Source organism: Triticum aestivum, unplaced genomic scaffold (assembly GCF_018294505.1).
Source record: "Triticum aestivum cultivar Chinese Spring unplaced genomic scaffold, IWGSC CS RefSeq v2.1 scaffold42856, whole genome shotgun sequence".
Lineage (NCBI taxonomy): Eukaryota > Viridiplantae > Streptophyta > Magnoliopsida > Poales > Poaceae > Triticum > Triticum aestivum.
This window is the reverse complement of record NW_025225215.1, coordinates 46,864-65,590: the sequence shown is the minus strand read 5'-3', so window position 1 is coordinate 65,590 and position 18,727 is coordinate 46,864.

Genomic DNA, 18,727 nt, shown 5'->3' with positions numbered 1-18,727 from the left:
CCTCGTGCATTTGTACAGGGAGGTTAAACACAAGACCAACTAACTCTTAGTGACGGTTTACAATGTGAAACGTTTAGAACAAAATAGTAGACACGCTATTTATTGGGCATTGACTATCCATTTAGATTATTCAATTACTTGAAAACATGATCACAGATTTCAAATGAAGTCCACGAACATGCAAAAAGAGTTCATGTATTCAAAAAAAGTTCACGAATTCAAAAGAAGTTCACTTTTTAACGAAAAGTTCAATATATTTTGAAAAAATGCAACTTCAAAAAAAGTTTATGAATTCGAGAAAAAATACAAAATTAAAAATGTTCGTCAATTTGAAAAAAAAAAACTTACATTGAATATGAAAAAATGCATCCAATTTGAAAAAAATAATTGAATTTAATAAATGTTTACCTATTTTGGAAAAAGTTCATCCAATTTAAAAAAGTCTTCATTCATTTGAAAAACAGTTCATCGATTTTGAAAAAACTTCATCAATTTTGGAAAAAAGTTGATCGAATTTGGAAAAGAAATCATAAAATTCAAAAAACATTCATTGAATTAAAAGAATGTTCATCAATTTTGAAAGAAAGTTCATTCAACTAAGCAATAGAAAAAACGAAAAGGAAATGGAAACCCGAACAAAACCGTTCCAAATAAAAAAGAAATAAGGAAAAAGGGAAAAAAAGGAAAAAGAATAAGAAGAAGAAGAGAAGAGTGTAGAAGAGCACATGAGGTGTGGCAGGTGTGATAGCTAGCGCAGGGTGCGAACGAGCAAGAGGTCTTTTGTTTTTGAGGAAAGGCCATCATTACTAGCTTTGTTTGGAATGATGTGATAAATAGGAACCGCCCTACCTAGGGTGAACTCACACATGAGATGCCACCTGCACCGGATAAGAGCACATAAAACAAAAATATACAGACATAATTAAACCGGCCCAACTTGGATGACACACATAATGAATTAACCGATAATCACAACCGATGTAAAACATTATGCTATAGTCTAGGGAATATCCTATTAATTCGTCGCATTCTACGACGAGCAGTCAATGTTTCGCACAGATCTCGAGATTGAGCAGTAACCTGGGCCGGCCCATTAATGTGTTCTGGTGTTTCCAGTTTCAGGAACTTTCTAGAGTTTCCCATCCTGTTTTTCTGGTTTTGGGAAGGTTCCTAGAACTGGTTTCCAGTTTCCAGTTTCTTTTGGTTTTGGTTTTCCTTTTCTGTTTATTTTTCTTCTTTCTTTTCTTCTCATTTCCAAATTCTTTTTTCTTTTTTCGTTTCTTCTTTATTTTTTAAGTTTACTTTTTTTTTAAAAAGTTCATGTGTCAAAATTTGTTCAAAAATAAAAAACTTCATGCTTCTAAAACATAATGTTTTTAAAAAAAATCATATATTCAAAAAATGTTCGCATTCTTAAAAAGTTGATCGGGAATTTTGGACATTTTTTATTTTTTGAAAAATGTTCGGAATGCTTTTATTCTTTTTTCAGAAATTTTACATAATGACCAGGATTTCAAAAAAAAATCTGTTTTCAAAATTGTTCACAAATTTCAAAAATCTTCTTGTTTTCAAATTTCTGTTCACATATTAATTTGCATTTTATATTTGCTTGCGATTTTCAAAATTGTTCTCCATTTGAAATTTTGTTCAAAAAATTGGAAACTGTTCATGTTTACAAAAAAAGTTTAGAAAATTGAAAATGTTTTCGCCGTTTTAGAAAATTGTTTGGATTTGTCAAAAATGTTTCGTAATTTCAAAGAATAACTCAAATTTTGGAATATTGTTTGGGATTCTTTTCAAATAGTGTTAAGTCTGCTACCGCTATTAGTTTTGAACTCTAGCGATGTATTTTAGAGATGAGTCCTCTTTAGTTATAGTGGCTAGCAGCAAGTGCCCTTGAGCAGTAATGCAGGATTGGATTCCCAGCAATAGCAAAGCATGAACTACCTTTTGTGTGTGTTTTTACCATCGCGGGGCACCGCAATGGGCTGGCCCAGTTGGGCGCCCCCTGTGCGATAGGTGACGTATTTACCGCAGAATGCGGCACATAGGACATCCCAAAAATCATGAGCTTCTATATGTCGCCAGTAGCGAGCACGATCATCTATAGGGCTTGGCCCACCAAGAATGCAAAATACTGCACTATCTTCCAACGTTTCCTATTTGCCGCTTTATGCGTCGACCGAGGCATAGCTAGCGAATTGGTGAGTAAGAATGGACTGGTCCAATTAGCTACTGTTTTGGTTAAGTTTTGTATTTCTATTTATTTAAAATGTTTGATTTTTTCTGGAATTTAAAAAAGATCATAAAATATAAATATTCTCATTTCCTGAAAATAATAATCAATTTGAAGGAATGTTCAAGTTTTATATAAAATAAATTAAAAATATTTTTTGTTCTAAAAAATGATTGCAAATGTGAAAAAAAATCTTTCCATTTTAATAAAATATTGGAAATTTGTAATAATTGTTTTGTTTAAAATCACCTTTTTAAAAATGGTCGCAAATTTGGAAAAATATAGGTTGTAAGAAATTTGAAAATCACTAAAATACATGTTAAGCTGCTACGGTACCAATGAAAATGCTACAACATATTAACTGGCTACAATGCGTCTATAGTACCCGGTCGAGCTGATATTGGCCCGGCCCAGTCGGGTACAAATAGTGCGACACAACAACTGTTTGAGCCAGGCTGTGTCCCATAGGGGTGCCCATAGGTGCTTATGTCTCCCTATAAAAAGTGCTTCTGTCTCGCCAGCTCAGTATCTCTCGCTAGTTTCATTATGCCCTTTTTTTCGGCTGGGATCCTTTCTTTCTTTAATGGAGTACTATAAACAAGAAATATGAAAAGATTCATATGAAAAACCAATAAATGGGTATCTCTACTCCTAATGTCTTGGTTTTTTTTTTTGAGGGGTCCTAATGTCTTGGTAGTCTCGCCTCACTCCCACCTCATCCCACCGCTTCTATATTCCGCCCAAAAGTATTCCACGCCCATCATTCTGAGCAGCCAACTTGGGCCAGCCCATTAACCGCTAGACCAATGCACGCCCTGGACCCGATCCCGACGACACTAGGGTCCTCACGTTGCTTGCACCTCCTCGGTGCCTCACGCGGTCACGCCGCCGTCCTCTCCTCCACTACGATCTCCTCCGAGCCCTGCCGCCTCCTAGCTCAGGACCCTAGCCAACGCCGGCCTGTCCTCGGCGTCCTCATGTCACAAGACTACGCGCCGTTCTCCCTCTCTCCCTTCTCCTCTTTTTCCCTATCACTTTCTCTCTCCTTTGAACTACGTGCCATTCCTCTCCGTAGGTGCCGCCATGGCCGCGTCATGGAGCTCGCCGCCATGGGCTGCGTGGCCCTATGACGAGGCCCTACCTCTCCCGCATCCAGGTCCTCGATCTGGACCCCGATCTGGGCGTCTGTTTTTTTTGTGCTCGATCCTGATTTGGGCGGGATTTTTTTCAGGCACCGTGGGCGCACTGGACGGCAGGAAGGGCCGCGTCAAGAAGGCCGCCAGGGACGGCGGCTCCATGGCACTGCATGCCACTGTCGGTCACAGGAGTATGCCCGTGTGCATTTACCTGGTCGAGAAGCTTCGCATGAACGTCAATGCCGATGACGACAAAGGTGCTCTGTTCATGGAGTTTTGGTAGCAGAAGATTGTTCATGGAGTTCTAGGTTTGTCTGCCTTGCTTGTATTTGTGAATACATTCTTCATTTCTTCTAGGGCAAAATTCAAATAGAACATGTCATCAAATGCTAATCATTTTCTGCATGCTGATTGCACATGTTCCAGCGGCAGTATACCATGCAGCGACAGTGAGTTATTTTTCCTATGCCTTGTGATTATATTTCTTGGAATGAAAGTGCTCTTTATGACGCTCACATATTCGAAAATGAAAATAACCTGAGTTCTTGACTGTATGTACTATTGCCATCTCTTTCCTCCAGGTCAAGGTCATCACAAGCATAGTAATGTTAAAGTGAAGGCTTACTCCGAGGGGTATGCTGTGAAAATTAAACAGATGAGCTGCTTTGGAGAGAGTTGCTAGATCTCATTTTTTTTCTGTTTTATGCTGAAAGTCAAACATGGACCAATATTTACCATGTCTACTTATTGCATTTCTGATGTCTATTATTTCTCAATTTTGACATCTTTTACTATTGTTGTATTTTTTACTCATACGTCCTTAATACCGTTCCTAAAATCTTTGTAGGTGGATTGAGTTTGCAAAGAAAAGTGTTGCCAAGAGGGTGGCTAATCTGCTTAATGTGGGACAAATAGGTGTGTTCTCGGTTCTGTGGTTCATGTATTTTATTCTTTCTATGTTAGCATTGGTTTACCTTAGATTTCATTAGATATATTGAAATGGATGATCTGTTAGTCCTTTTCATCGCTCGACCCTAAACCCCCTCAATTTTTTGGCCTCAAAGGGTTGTTTTTTTCAGCTCTGCCATATTCGAAGAGCTTTACACATATTATATGTTAGAGTGCTCAATTATCCTCGTCTGACAATTGTTAATGACAATTGTTACTGACCATCGGCGACCTTCCTGTCTACTTCGCCCTAGCGCGGCGTCTCCTGGCATGGCACCTCCGGTTTTGTTGTTGCCCTGGCCCATGCTCTTGCCACGGCGCATGGCAACGGTGGAGCCCTCTGGCTTGGCACGCCTCTGGCACTGCCTGGCCTCCCCCTCCGACCAGCAGCACCCACCGGAGAACCTCGCTTTCACCCCCACTCGCACACATCCTCCGCTACGGATTGGGGAAACCAGAGATACTACGCCCTCTACTCCCTTCTCCATATTTCTTGATCATTATTAAATTGTCTCAACTAATGCTCAATTTCTCACATCATTTCCTTTTGTAGATCAATTTGATGGGTTTAAAACGGATCTTATTCTCTACGTAAGTCGAAGCTGATTCACTTATGTCAGCAATGTTTGCAAATTTTTGTTTTGGGGCGAATTAGAGGATCGAGTAGGCTTGCCCTTGAATCCAAATGTTTTAGTTTTTAGTGCCCAGGAAAGTATTGAAAGAATGTAGCTTCAAGCTGAAAATTTTATGTCAACTGGACTTCAGATGAACACGGACACATCTCTGTTTCTAGAATGTTGCTATCCTGCTTTATGCAAAATGAACTATTGTACTTTGTAAAACTGAAATGCAATGGTTGTTGACTACCAAATTTTGGTTAAAGGCTTTCTATTTTCTTTCTCTCCTTTGAACACTAATGGAGATGATTTTGTCCAATTATTTGAGTTGATTCATCATGGCTTACGTTCTTATTGTCAAATGAAGTACAGAATATCAAAGTTCTACATTTGCTGCCAACATTTTACAATTTAGCTTCAATTATTTATTGGTGTGTGTTGTATAAAGCTTTTCTTGTTCACATTATTTTTCAATGAATTGCAGTAATGGAGCACTGCTTCAGATTTCAATCGGGTGCTACTTCGTTAACTGATCGGGTGCTACTTCGGATGTGTTGCCAATTCTCCTGATGATCATTTGATGGTACCAAGTTCAGGTAAATAGTTTGAACACATTCATGGAATTGGTCGCTTTTAATATAAATGATGCATATTACAAATGGTTTGCATGTGACTGATGGTGATGGTACAGAAGTTCTGAAAGCAGGGCCCTTCCCTTTAACAGGTATCAAGGATAAATAATTGTGTTTTTTATTTACCTGGCCGTGTTAAGATTTAAATGTTTCCTATTTGGTAGCACATTCATTATTTATGTGAATTTTTAAAGTAACGCAAATTTGCAATGAATGAATTACTCTTTTAGTTATTGATGCAGTATGACTAGATCCTGCCTTTGGCCCTAATACAGTTGATGGGTGATGTCCTCACCAACTAAATCTGCACACATCACTCCCTTTCTTCTACACATGAATCCAATGAGTTGTTTGAAATCTTAACATTTTCAACACAAAGAACTGCAGCTTGTCAGGAAAATAAAGATTTTTTATTTCCGCCCCACTAGAACCACGCGATTCTGATGTAGAAAAGAGTCTATAGATTAAAAAAAAACATGGTTCATGGGAGCAACAACATTTGAAGAGCATTTCAGCTTTATGATTAGACTTCTCTTATTTTTTCATGACCCTCATGTTACATGAATGAACATGCTCTGTCAGTTTTTTCCATGTTCACTTAAACTTACCACTTCAGTAGTATTGCTTGCTTATTGTACTATAATAACTTCTGCATGAGCAGCTTGCAAGTATGGTACACTTGCACGGGCTAGAGCTTTGGTTCATGGAGAAACGACACCTATGGGATCATGTGGATCCTTTCTACGGTTGGCAGGGAGAGAGGGGTGTGCAAAGAGCAGGTCCAGCGATCAACACGATGGATTTTTACCCAGGTTTGGGCCGCTGAGAAGCGTAAAACCCTAGTCCTGCTTTGAGTGTATATTTAGTGTTCTTGGACTTCGACTAGCTTCTATGCATGTCCAGTCCAAAAAGTTTGAATCCTTCTCCAGTACGCCTTGGGCCTCCTTTTATACTAAGGGGCTACCTCAGTGGCGAATAGCGAATAGGCACACAGGAGGTGTAAAGCTGCTACAGTGTCCGTACTTGTCACTAACGTTATAGGACAAACGCATTAAATGCGCTGCTTCCGTGCCCCCTAACTTTATCGAGGACGGAAACAGAACCCGTTCCGTCCGTCGCTGCCTCACCCCGTCTTGGCACACATCCAAGATGATGCGGCATGTAGCGCCAAGCAGACTGGCTAGCCGCTGCGCTGGAGCGGTGGCAGGATCTTCACGAAGATCGGCATGCCACCACGCAGGTGCTTGCCTAGTTGGCAGGCTGGTCGCTGTGCTGGAACGGTCCCAGGGCGGCGGAACCTTGTCGTGCACGAGCCTCATTGTGGCTTCACAGTCGTTCCCGGCAAGAGTCTTGCCAGGGCCTCGCGGTTGTCCCCGGCAAGAGCCTTGCCGGGGACTTCGTCCTCTGGTCTTCACGAAGATCTGCATGCTACCAGTCTTCACAAAGATATGCATGCTACTATGCATGTGCCCCTGAGTCTTAGTCTTGACGTTGTCGATGGTGTCAGAGCTCTCAACCTCAAGGGTGGTGGTCCTGTCAGTGCTTCGCAAGCCGTCCCGGCAAGGATCTTGCCGGGGCTTCGCAAGCCGCCCCGACAAGGATCTTGCCAAGGGTCTAGCTTGTCTTCTGCTCTCTGTTTACTGCTTTGCACGCCCTGGTCGTCTTGTATTTTTCCTTCAACTGCCTCGTCAAGCCTCGCCACAGGTGTGGCTACAACTGCCCGTGCACAAGTAAGGGGTACAAAAGGGCCCAAACTTATGTACACCGACACTTTGTCTTCATTAACCCTTTCCAAAAGGGTGAGTCTGTTGATCTTGCATTCACCTGGGCCAAAGTCTTAGTATGTAGGTATTTATTCCGCAAGATTTGTACCCACATGCCTTCGGTCCCTGTAGATAATATGTATAGCCATTTGCTAAGCAAACATCTATTCTTTACCTCTAAATTCTCGATCCCTAACCCACCCTGGTCATTTGGTCTACACAAGATATCCCATCTGGCCAGTCTATATTTCTTCTTGGCCTAATCGCTTTGCCAGAACAATCGGGATCTATAAAAATCCAATCTTTTCTGTACCCCTACCGGTTCTTTAAAGAAAGATAGGAGGAACATTGGCAAACTCGTCAAAACCGAGTTAATCAACACCAGCCTTCCTCCGTAAGACATTAGCTTGCCCTTCAAGCAGCTCAATTTTTTTTCAAATCTATCTTCTATACATTTCCATTCTTTGTTCGTTAACCTTCTGTGGTGAATTGGGATCCCTAGATAAATAAAAGGTAGGGATCCCGTTTCACAACCCAACAAGCTTCTGCAATCATCGTGTTCTTCTTTAGCTCTCCTAAAGCAAAACAGTTTGCTTTTATTGAAATTGATTTTGAGCCCGGACAGTTGCTCAAAAAGGCATAAAACAAGCTACATATTCCTAGCTTTTGCAATATCGTGTTCCCTGAAATTAACAGTATCATCCGCATATGGTAAGATGGAGACGCCCCCCTTTACGAGATGGGGAACAAGACATCCTACTTGTACACTCTCTTTAGCCCGACTAATAAGTGTTGCCAACATATCTGCTACGATGTTAAACAACACAGGAGACATGGAGTCTCTATGTCTTAGTCCCTTATGTGTTTGGAAATAATGACTGGTGTTGTCATTGACCTTTATCCTGACACCGCCTTTGTGTATGAATGAATCCACTTGAGACCTCCAGGTATCATTGAATCCCTTCATACGTAAGGCTTGTTGTAGGAAGACCATTTGACCTTATCATACACTTTTTCAAAATCCACTATGAAGACAACCCCATCTAGTTTCTTCGAATGGATTTCGTGCAATGTTTCATGTAGGACTACCACCCCTTCTCGGATTTGTCGTCCTGGAATGAAAGCAGTTTGAGTGGGTTGCACAACCGAGTGGGTTACGTGCGTCAACCTATTCGTGCCAACCATTGTAATGATCTTAAAGCTTACATTGAAAAGACATATCAATCTAAACTTCTCAATGCGAACGGCTTCCACCTTCTTTGGCAACAACATTATTGTTCCAAAATTGAGGTGGAATAAATTTAGGCGGCCTTCAAATAAATCATGGAACATAGGCATAAGGTCACTCTTTATGATATGCCAGCATTTTTATTAGAATTCCGCCGGGAACCCATCTGGCCCGGGCGCTTTATTATGTTTCATTTGTGTTATGGCATCGAACACCTCTTTCTTAGTGAACAGGGCAAACAACACCTCATTCTCTTCTAAGTTGAGTTGCGGTATGTCCCACGTCACATTCTCATCAAGAGAGACAAAACTTTCTTCGGGTTATCCGAAAATTTTCTTGTAATATTCTGAAATGTATAGTTTTAGGTATCTCATGTCTTATAATTGTACCCTCATCTTGTTCTATTTTCTTTATCGTTTTCTCTCTATGCTTCCCATTAGCAATCATGTGAAAGAATTGTGTATTATCACCCCCTTGGAAGATTTTAGAAACTTTTGCTCCAAGAGCCCATTTCATCTGCTCTTCTCTCATGAGGGCTTGCAACTTCTTCTCGACCTCATTCTTAATATCTCTCTCAGAAGTATTAAGAAGGATCGATTCTGCTTTCACATCAAGTTCATTAATAATTCGTATCAATCTTTTCTTTTCCACTTTATATATACCACTTTGGCGTTTGGCCTAGCCTCTCAAAAACTAGTGCAAATGTCTAATTTTGTTTTGCCATCTCTCCACACTAGAAGACCCTACCATGTCTCTGGCCCGTTCATTCGCAATGCGCTCCATGAAGCCTTCCCTCCCAAACCATCCCAATTCAAAAGAGAAAGTATTTTTGTTTCCCACATGGGTCGCTTCCCCGGAATCAACCAATAGTGGGGTGTGGTCAGAGATGGCCCTCTGTAGGGCCTTAACCGTAACCAGTGGATATTTTTGTTCCCACTCGACACTAGAGAGAACTCCATCCAATTTCTCGTAAGTCGGATTTGGCAAAGAATTGGCTCACTTGAATTGCCTACCAGTGAGGTCAATCTCCCTCAAATCGAGGCTTTCAATTATCATATTAAACATGAATGACCATCTTCCATTGAAGTTGTCATTATTTTTTTCATCTTGTCTTCTAATGATATTAAACTCTCCCCCAACCAAAATGGGCAACCTTTCATCCCCACATATTCTCACTAGGTCCGCGAGGAATTCAGGTTTAAGCTCTGGTTGTGCCACACCGTATACGACCAGCAAAGCCTATCGGAAGCCGTCAATTTTCGACCTTACACGAAATTTGACGGCAAAATCACCTTGGACCACATTTAGCACTTCTAAAGTTTCGCACTTCACCCCAAGTAGTATCCCTCCGGATCTCCCCCTTGGAGGTAGACAATGCCAGTCAAATTCAACCCCCCCTAAAATGGTGTTGAGAAACTGTGGGGTAAATTATCTCTACCCGTCTCCATCAAAGCCATAAAATCTATTTTTTGTTCTACTGAAGTATCGCTAAGGAATCTCCTTTTAGCCAAGTCCGCTAGACCTCTGCTATTCTAGAATATCCCTTTCATATTTCATCATGAAATTTTTTCTTTTGTTTGACTCTTGCACTCCGACGCACCAATGATGTAGGATAAAGCTTCCTCTTCCAGTTTTTTTTGTTTATCCTTCATGCCCTAACATCATAGCAGAATGAGGTATGTTGTTGCATCTTCAGTCGCAGCCTATGACCTAGATTCTGAAGAAGTTTCTGAAACTGTCATCATTCATACGTAAACGTGAGAAAACACAACTGAACTCAAGTGATGTATATATGCATACTTTGACCCAATCCATCTATTGAAACACCCATTTCTTGGGTACAGAGGGTACATATCAATCTGTAAAACATCGGCTCCTTCAACTTTAAAACATCACTTACCAACAACGGTAAAATAATCAGTAATAAGAACGTTCATCTAGTGGATGTGAAAATTTTAGGAAAAAAAACATCTAGAGGAGTCCTAGAGGCTAGAGGAGTAGCATCATGCCAACATCGTGACTTGCCACCGGGGCCGCCAAGAGGAGCAGTGTCGAGCCTTGTCGACAGGAAGAGAAGGCTGGAGGAGAAGCGGATCTCATGATGGTGACTTACATTGCTGGCAACACATCCTGCAAACACAGTGCATATCATTCTTATACTATTTGAAACATATGAGAATGCAATTTTTAGTGTTACATTACCCATTGATCCATAGTTTTTCATCCCAGATAAATAATTTTAGTTCTGGTTACAAGGGCAATTCTATTGAAAAAACACTAATTACTAAGCAAGCAGTCGACACATTAGTAATATATTTTTCTTGACGGAACTTTTCTTTAAAATTTAATAAAACCTGTTACAAAATGGAAGAATTTGTAGAAGAAAAACTAACTTCTTTCCCTCAGTGTGCAACTGAGCAATATGCATGCAAAGTAAACAATCTCATTACTAATTGCATATCTTAGAAATCTTACAAATTAAATATCCTTTATACATCAAGGGTGAAAAGAACAATAAAATCAGACAATTGCTTTATAACTCAACATAAAAAGATCTGCACGGAGAGATTGTGTCCAGAATACATATTCTAGTTCATCTAATAGTTGATTATTTCCCTTTATAATATAGTAATAATGGCATAGACAATGAGCTATAGATAATATGATGCACTGCTTATTTTCTAAAATGAAGACACATTTATTGGATGGCAGAATTTAACTGTAGCAGAATGAAATGGAGAGTCAACAGAAGGTAAACAGAGTGCTGCAAGCAGCCATGCTTTGCTCCAAGCAGTATGTTTCATGTGATAACATAATCCAGTATAAGGGAAAACATTCAACAAAATAAATATTTCACAATCCAGAACCAAAAACACCAAATACGCGAAACATCCAACCCACCCAAACTAATAACTAAGGTCATAATCCATTAATCTCTATTCCTTCTCTCTTTCCCCACAAAATTCACAGGGTGACATCCCAAACATGTCTAACACAAGCACCACCCTCGAAGGAGGATGGTAACTACGAAATCATCAGACTTATGACCTAAACACATATATAGAGTTACCAAAGCACGTCAAAATATCAAAATTATCCCAGGAGCTGGTGAAATTCCTCTCAAGTATCTGTGAAATTCAACTTGGAACAACAACATCCATATGCCAAAGTCATCGTCGCATACTCGCATTGCATTAGTTGAGGACCACATCTCCAGCTAGTCTAACAGCAAGCGGCGCATCGCGGCTCGATAATACAGTTATTCTGAAGAACTGTAATCTCTAGATTATAAGGAGAATGCATATGATCAGAAGTCTGTGGTGAATACATACCTCGGTGATGGATCAGTTGAGGACCAAGGAGCTCACCATGATGTGTGTCTTGGTCTGTAAATCCAACCAAGAAAGAAAACAGAGAAAGGTCAGCAGCTTCTGTGCGCCATCAATAAGAACAAAAAGAGACACCGTGGGAAGCACCAAATGATGGCTGACGAAGAGGTGCACCCTACTCCGTTACTACAGATGCAACAAACCAGTCATAACGCATCACCAATATACATCTCTATCTAATCTATGAAATGAGGACTGTACTATTTTCCAAACGTTCGCATTTTAGCAATAGATCCGAACGGTGCTACTCTATATACTAATCCATGCAAATAGCGTCATCTTCTTACTTTTCTCTCTTAATTAGGTGCATGAGCTGGTCTTACTAGAGCAACTAATTGCATGCATACGGAAAAACACAGAATGCTGATGTCATCATATATTTCCTTGGTTTTGAAACTTTAAAATGTTTTGTAGCTTAAACCGTCGATCCGATTCAAAAACCGTTTTCACATAAAAGATTCATTGCTGACGAGACCTTTGAAACTAGATCTCATGTTGATATGTTCTGACGACTTTTTTTTGGATCAAAAGCTATCACATTCGGGCTACGTAAGTTATCACATATGTGCGACATAAGTTATCATGATGTTTACACTGAAGTTACCGGGACATGAAAAATTGTTCCTCCAACCTTTTCCCACGTGCATACACATGCATGCACTAGAGGATAAAATCTGATGCCAACCTATATTTTCCTTGGTTTGAAAAATTGAAAATGATTTATAGCTCAAACCATCGCTCAAGTTAAAAAAATACAAAAAAATCATCGCGACGAGACCTTCGAAACGAGATGTCATGTTGGTATGTTATGACGACTTTTCTTGGGCTCAAAAGTTACCACACCCGAGCTAGAATAATCTATCACTCCTATGGTTCGTATATTAAGTCCCTATTTACACATAATTTTTTTGAGGTATATTTTCAACAACTTTTTTTCTCATGGTTAAACTAAGCATGGTGTTTTGTACCTAAATTATTAGATGTATGATGCGTATATTAACATATTATTGAACAAAAAGCTATGAGGGTATCTTTACAGTATATTTTTTCATCGGGGCAAAGTTATCTTGATGTTTCTAGCTAAGTTATGAGTTCCGGATGCATATATTACCATGGTCTAAGTTGTCGCGATGTTTGTACCTAAATTATTAGGTATGCGGTGCTTATATATTACCAAGATACTTATACAAAAAATTGGGGGACTGTATTCAATAAATTGTTTTCTCAAGGTAAAAGTTACCGTGGTGTTTGTACGTAAGTTATCAGGTCTGCGAAGTTTACATTACCATGTTATTTATACAGAAGTTATTCGGTGGTGTATTCAATAACTTTTTCCCCAAGTGAAAAGTTACCGCGGTGTTTGTACCTAAGTTATCAAGTCTGCAGTATGTATATTACCATGCTATTTTACACAAGAGTTACCCGCGGTATGTTTCCCACAACTCCCCCCATCAAAGTTCTCGCGGTGTTTGTACCTGAGTTATCAGGTCTGCGAAGTTTACATTACCATGCTATTTGTACAGAAGTTATCGGCGCTGTATTCAATAAATTTTTCCTCAAGTAAAAAGTTACCGCGGTGTTTGTACCTAAGTTATCAGGTCTGCAGTATGTATATTACCATGCTATTTTATACAAGAGTTACCCGCGGTATGTTTCCAACAACTCCCCCATCAAAGTTATCGCACTATTTGTACCTAAGTTATCAGGTCTGCGAAGTTTACATTACCATGCTATTTATACAGAAATTATCGGCAGTGTATTCAATAAATTTTTCCTCAAGTAAAAAGTTACCGCGGAGTTTGTACCTAAGTTATCAGGTCTGCAGTATGTATATTACCATGCTATTTTATACAAGAGTTACCCGCGGTATGTTTCCAACAACTCCCCCATCAAAGTTATCGCACTATTTGTAGCTAAGTTATCAGGTCTGCGGTGTGTATATTATCATCATATTTATACAGAAGTTATCGGGCACAACTTTTTCCCTAGGTTAAAGGTTACCACAATGTTTGTATCTAACTTAGTGATATATATGTTACCGTGCTATTTATAGAGAAGTTACCACGGGTATGTTTTCAACAATTGTTTCTGCCGCTCAAAATGTTACTGTGGTGTTTGTACGCAAATTATCAAGTCGGCAGTGCGTATATACCATGTTATTCATACATAATTTACCGCAGTATTTTCCAACAACTTTATTTCTCTAGGTCAAAGTTCATGTGGATAGAAAGTCTCAGTTACAAAAATAGCAACAAAATCGTGCATGTCATTGATTCCTAGCAGCCATTGAAAACACCGTGCACTACGTGAATAGTTTAGTGAGAAAAAATACGGTGCATGTAATTGAATGGGACAATCAGGTGCCGGTTGGGAAAAGATAAAGAAATGTTGCATGCTGTCAAAGGAAGAAATTGAAGCTGTCAAACAAATAATGTGAATTAGCCGAGTTGGTTTAGTGGTGTTGTGCGTGCGCCTTGAAGCCTAGAGGTCACGGGATTGAGTCCCAGTCAACGTGATTTCTTTTTTGTAGCGCGAGATACTCAAAAAAAATCCGTGCCGCTGCGCCGGTCGAAGGAGCGATCGATTGGACTGGGATCCAGTTCGTTCGGATCTAATCACAAAACCCGAACGTTTGGAAAATACTAATGTACACCTAAATTGTGTCATGCGTCATCCTTTATTTTTTTTTCCCAATACAGCAACCCTGAACCCAAGTGACATCAAAAAATCCGTGCATTCCATCAAACTAAATGAGAGACATCTAAAAAAAACTTAAGTAAAAGAAACGAGGGCCTGGCGCAGGTACCTGAACATCCTAGCCTAACGAAATTGTGATGCCTTAATCCACACCAAGATTAAGCACCTGCAAAACTAATTGGACGGCACATGAATAACACAATGTCAATTAGGCAAAGACAAAAGAAAGGAAAGTAAAGAAGAAAAGAAAATAGTCATGCCGGCTTGTAGCCCTGATGCACCTGTATAGTAGAAACAGATCCAAACAATCTGTGTATGGGCATATTGTCGAAAAGATGGTATGTGGATATCATAAGTAGACCAGACATATGAATTCGCTGATGTGGGGGGCGTGCAGGTCCTAGAGGATGTCGAGGAAGAGGACGAGGAGGACGGCGACATACTCGACGAGCTTGTCATCCTCAGCGACCTTGTCGGGACAGGGATCGACAGCTGCACGTAGATCGATTGGCAAGCTTAAACAAGAAAGGCACGTGAAGATCTATATAGCCTGGTGTTCATTACAAACAGAAAAGGTCAGATGATAAAGCTCAAAGCTTCAGGTTACAGTTTTCATGTTTTAAATTTATTATGAGGAGTATCATAACTGCGAGGGTCACAATCTTTCCTTTGATTTAAGAATGATGATAGTTAACTATCTGAGATCTTGTAGAGAAATAAAAGAAGATCATATTGCCTATTTAAAAAGATGATCTAAATTTATCACATTATATTATTATGTCAGTATCTGAACATGTACCAAAAACAAGAACATATCTCCTAACCATCACTCTCCTAGCAACGAACCAACCAAATTTCCCATGATCCCAGAAGAGCAAGAAATCTCCCACAATCATGAAATTGCCCTAATCATTCAATCAGACAACATAAACACGAGAGGGATGGGGGTGGTGGAACACAACTTACAGGCCAGGGTGGATGAGCATCGCCACCCAAGCATGGCAAGCACCCCAATACAACATCAGCCGCGACGGAGGGAAGATGCGCTCCACTGACCGAATCGATGAGTTCCCACAAACCTGCCTTCACCCTCGACGTCGGCCTCGCCGCCTTCCCTAGCCACAACCAGCCGATCCAGTGGCAAGATAGAGAAAACCAGGAGACAGAGAGGTATGTCGCCGGCGCGGGAGGGCTAGCCCTCGTGCAGTCGTGCGGTGGATTTGGAGGCCAGCGGTGGCGGAGCGGCAGGAAGGGGGCGAGGGGCCGAAGGAGATGAAACGAGAGAGGTCGCGTGTGCGGGTTTCCTTTGGGAGGCAACCTGCTACGTGGGCCAATGACAACAAGCTACAAAACAAACCGTGTCATCCAATTGCTGGCCCAGTTAATTCTTTTTCTTCTCACGCCCAATCTCTAGGTGATGACGTGGCTATCGCGGGGAGGCACCCTTGATTCGTATCTTAATGTGTTTGATTCTTGAAGATGATGAGGGCCAGTTCAAAGGAATGGCATGAAGCCATGAAATTCAAAATAGAATCCATGTACAAAAACAAGTTTGGAACTTGGTGGAACTTCCAGAAGGCGTAAAGCCCATCGGTTGTAAATGGATTTTTGAAAGAAAGACATATGCGTATGTTAACATTACTGTCCACAAAGCTAGACTTGTTGCGAAAAGGTTCAGGCAAGTTGAAGGAGTTGACTACAACGAGTCTTTCTCGCCTGTAGCTATGTTAAATCTATACGGATAATGCTAGCATTTGTTGCTTATTTTGATTATGAAATATGGCAGATTGGTGTCAAAATGGCTTTCGTAAATGGAAACCTCAAAGAGGATATATACATGATACAGCCTAAAGGTTTTGTCGATCCTAGGGATGCTAAAATGATATGTAAGATTCAGAAGGCCATTAACGGTCTGAAGCAGGCATCGAGGAGCTGGAATATTTGTTTTGATGAAGTGGTCAAAGAGTTTGGCTTCATCAGGAATGACGAAGAATCTTGTGTTTATAAGAAGTTTAGTGGAAACACAAAAGCATTTCGAATCTTATATGTGGATGACATATTACTAATTGGCAATGCCATGAATTTTTTTAGTGAAATAAAGGAGTCATTGAATAAGAATTTTTCAATGAAAGACTTTGACGAAGCGGCAAATATATTTGGCATCAAGATCTATCAAGATAGATCAAGATGCATGATAGCGCTTAGCCAAAGCACATACGTTGATAAAGTATGAAAAAGGTTTAGTACGAAGAACGCCAAGAAAGGCCTACTTCCAATGTCATGTGGCACAAAGCTCAGCAAGAATCAGTGTCCTCAAACACTTGATCACCGAGTTCATATGAATGATGTTCCATATGCTTCGGTAGATGGTTCCATCATGTATGCCATGATATGTACAAGACCAGAGGTTTCTATATGCTAAGTGTTAGCAGAAGGTACCGAAGTGATCCAGGAATGGGACACTGGGCCGCAATAAAAAACCATTTTTAAGTACCTCAGAAGGATCCAATGACATACTCCTTGTGTTCGGAGGTGATGAAGAGCTTATTGTAAGTGGTTACACTGATGCAGGCTTCATGACTGACTTCAAATCTCAATCTGGCTATGCTTTCATTTTGAATGATGGCACAGTAGTCTGGAAAAAGTTCCAAGCAAAAATCTGTGGCGGATTCTACGACGAAATGGGGTCGTGCATTAGAGTTAGCCTAACGTTCTTCACCTATCAATATATATTTGTATTTTCCTCCATAAGCTTAATGAAATTTAGACAACTTATACTATTTGAAAAATTAACATACCTCAAAATTTTGAAACAGAGGGAGTATTTGTTTTGGAGGAGCTACATCAAAAGAGAGTTTGAGCTATGTGCCATAAAAGTAATTCCAAATGCAACCGTTCCTTAGCTGTTAGCACGCAGAACTAGTGGGAAACAAGGGCACACCGCTTAGTAGCGACGGTTCGACACAAGTAACATAAGAGCATCTCCAATAGATGGTCCAAATTTTGGCAGTCTAAAACCGGAGATGTAAAATATGGACGCCAAATTGTGCGTTTTGGAGCTCAAAAAATGATCAACTCAGACAAATGGTCCAAATTTTGGCAGTCTAAAACCGGAGATGTAAAATATGGACGCCAAATTGTGCGTTTTGGAGCTCAAAAAATGCTCAACTCAACAAATGGTCCAAATCGGAGATGCAAAAAAAAGAGCAACTCCAACAGATGGTCCAAAACGAAGATTAAACGACCAACTACTACTTCATCTCAACATAGTTCAAACATGAAATTCAACATAATTTCATACACAAATTCAACTACTACTTATTCAAACTAGTAGATGAAATTACTCCTCATCGTCCGAGCTGCGGAACTGCTCCCAGAACTCGTCCTTGGTCGGGTCATCGCACTCCTCGTCCTCCTCCTCGAAGTCACCCCAGTCCTCATCCGATGACTCGATAGGGATCACAGTCGAGCCGCCGGCCTCTTCCTCCTTCTTCACCCCCTTCTTTTTCGCCTCGATATCACGCTTCCAGTAGTGCTTCAGCTCGGCCTGGACGTACTGCGGATGCTCTCGCGCAAACCGAGCCATCGCTGCCTCGTCGCTCTGGCCCGGAGAGACAACAACCACCAGTGTCTTCTTCGCCTTCTTTGCTGGCATCTCCTCCATCCGGATGCCCTGCGGCACGAGTCACCCCGCCACCGCCTGGGACTCGACCTCCGTGAAGTTGAGGTCCGTCTTCGGCCGTCCAGCACGCCACACCGCCACGTCATAGGCACACGCGGCATCATCGGCGGTGGGATACGTGCCGAGCCACCAACGCCGCCCGACATCGAAGAACTCCACTCCGAACTTCCCGGAGGGCTTCGGTGCCATCGAGGAGCGGGTGGCGGACGTACCGGAGGTGGAGGCGGCCGAAGAGGAGGCAGATGGGGTGTGGAGGCGACCGGAGAGGAGGGGGTCGGGTCGGGGAGGAGGCTGACGGGGTCTGGAGGCGGCCGGAGAGGAGGCGGCCGGGGTCGGGGCGGGGCGGCGACGAACGGGGTCGGGGAGGAGGTGGACAGGGTGCGGAGGCAGCCGGAGAGG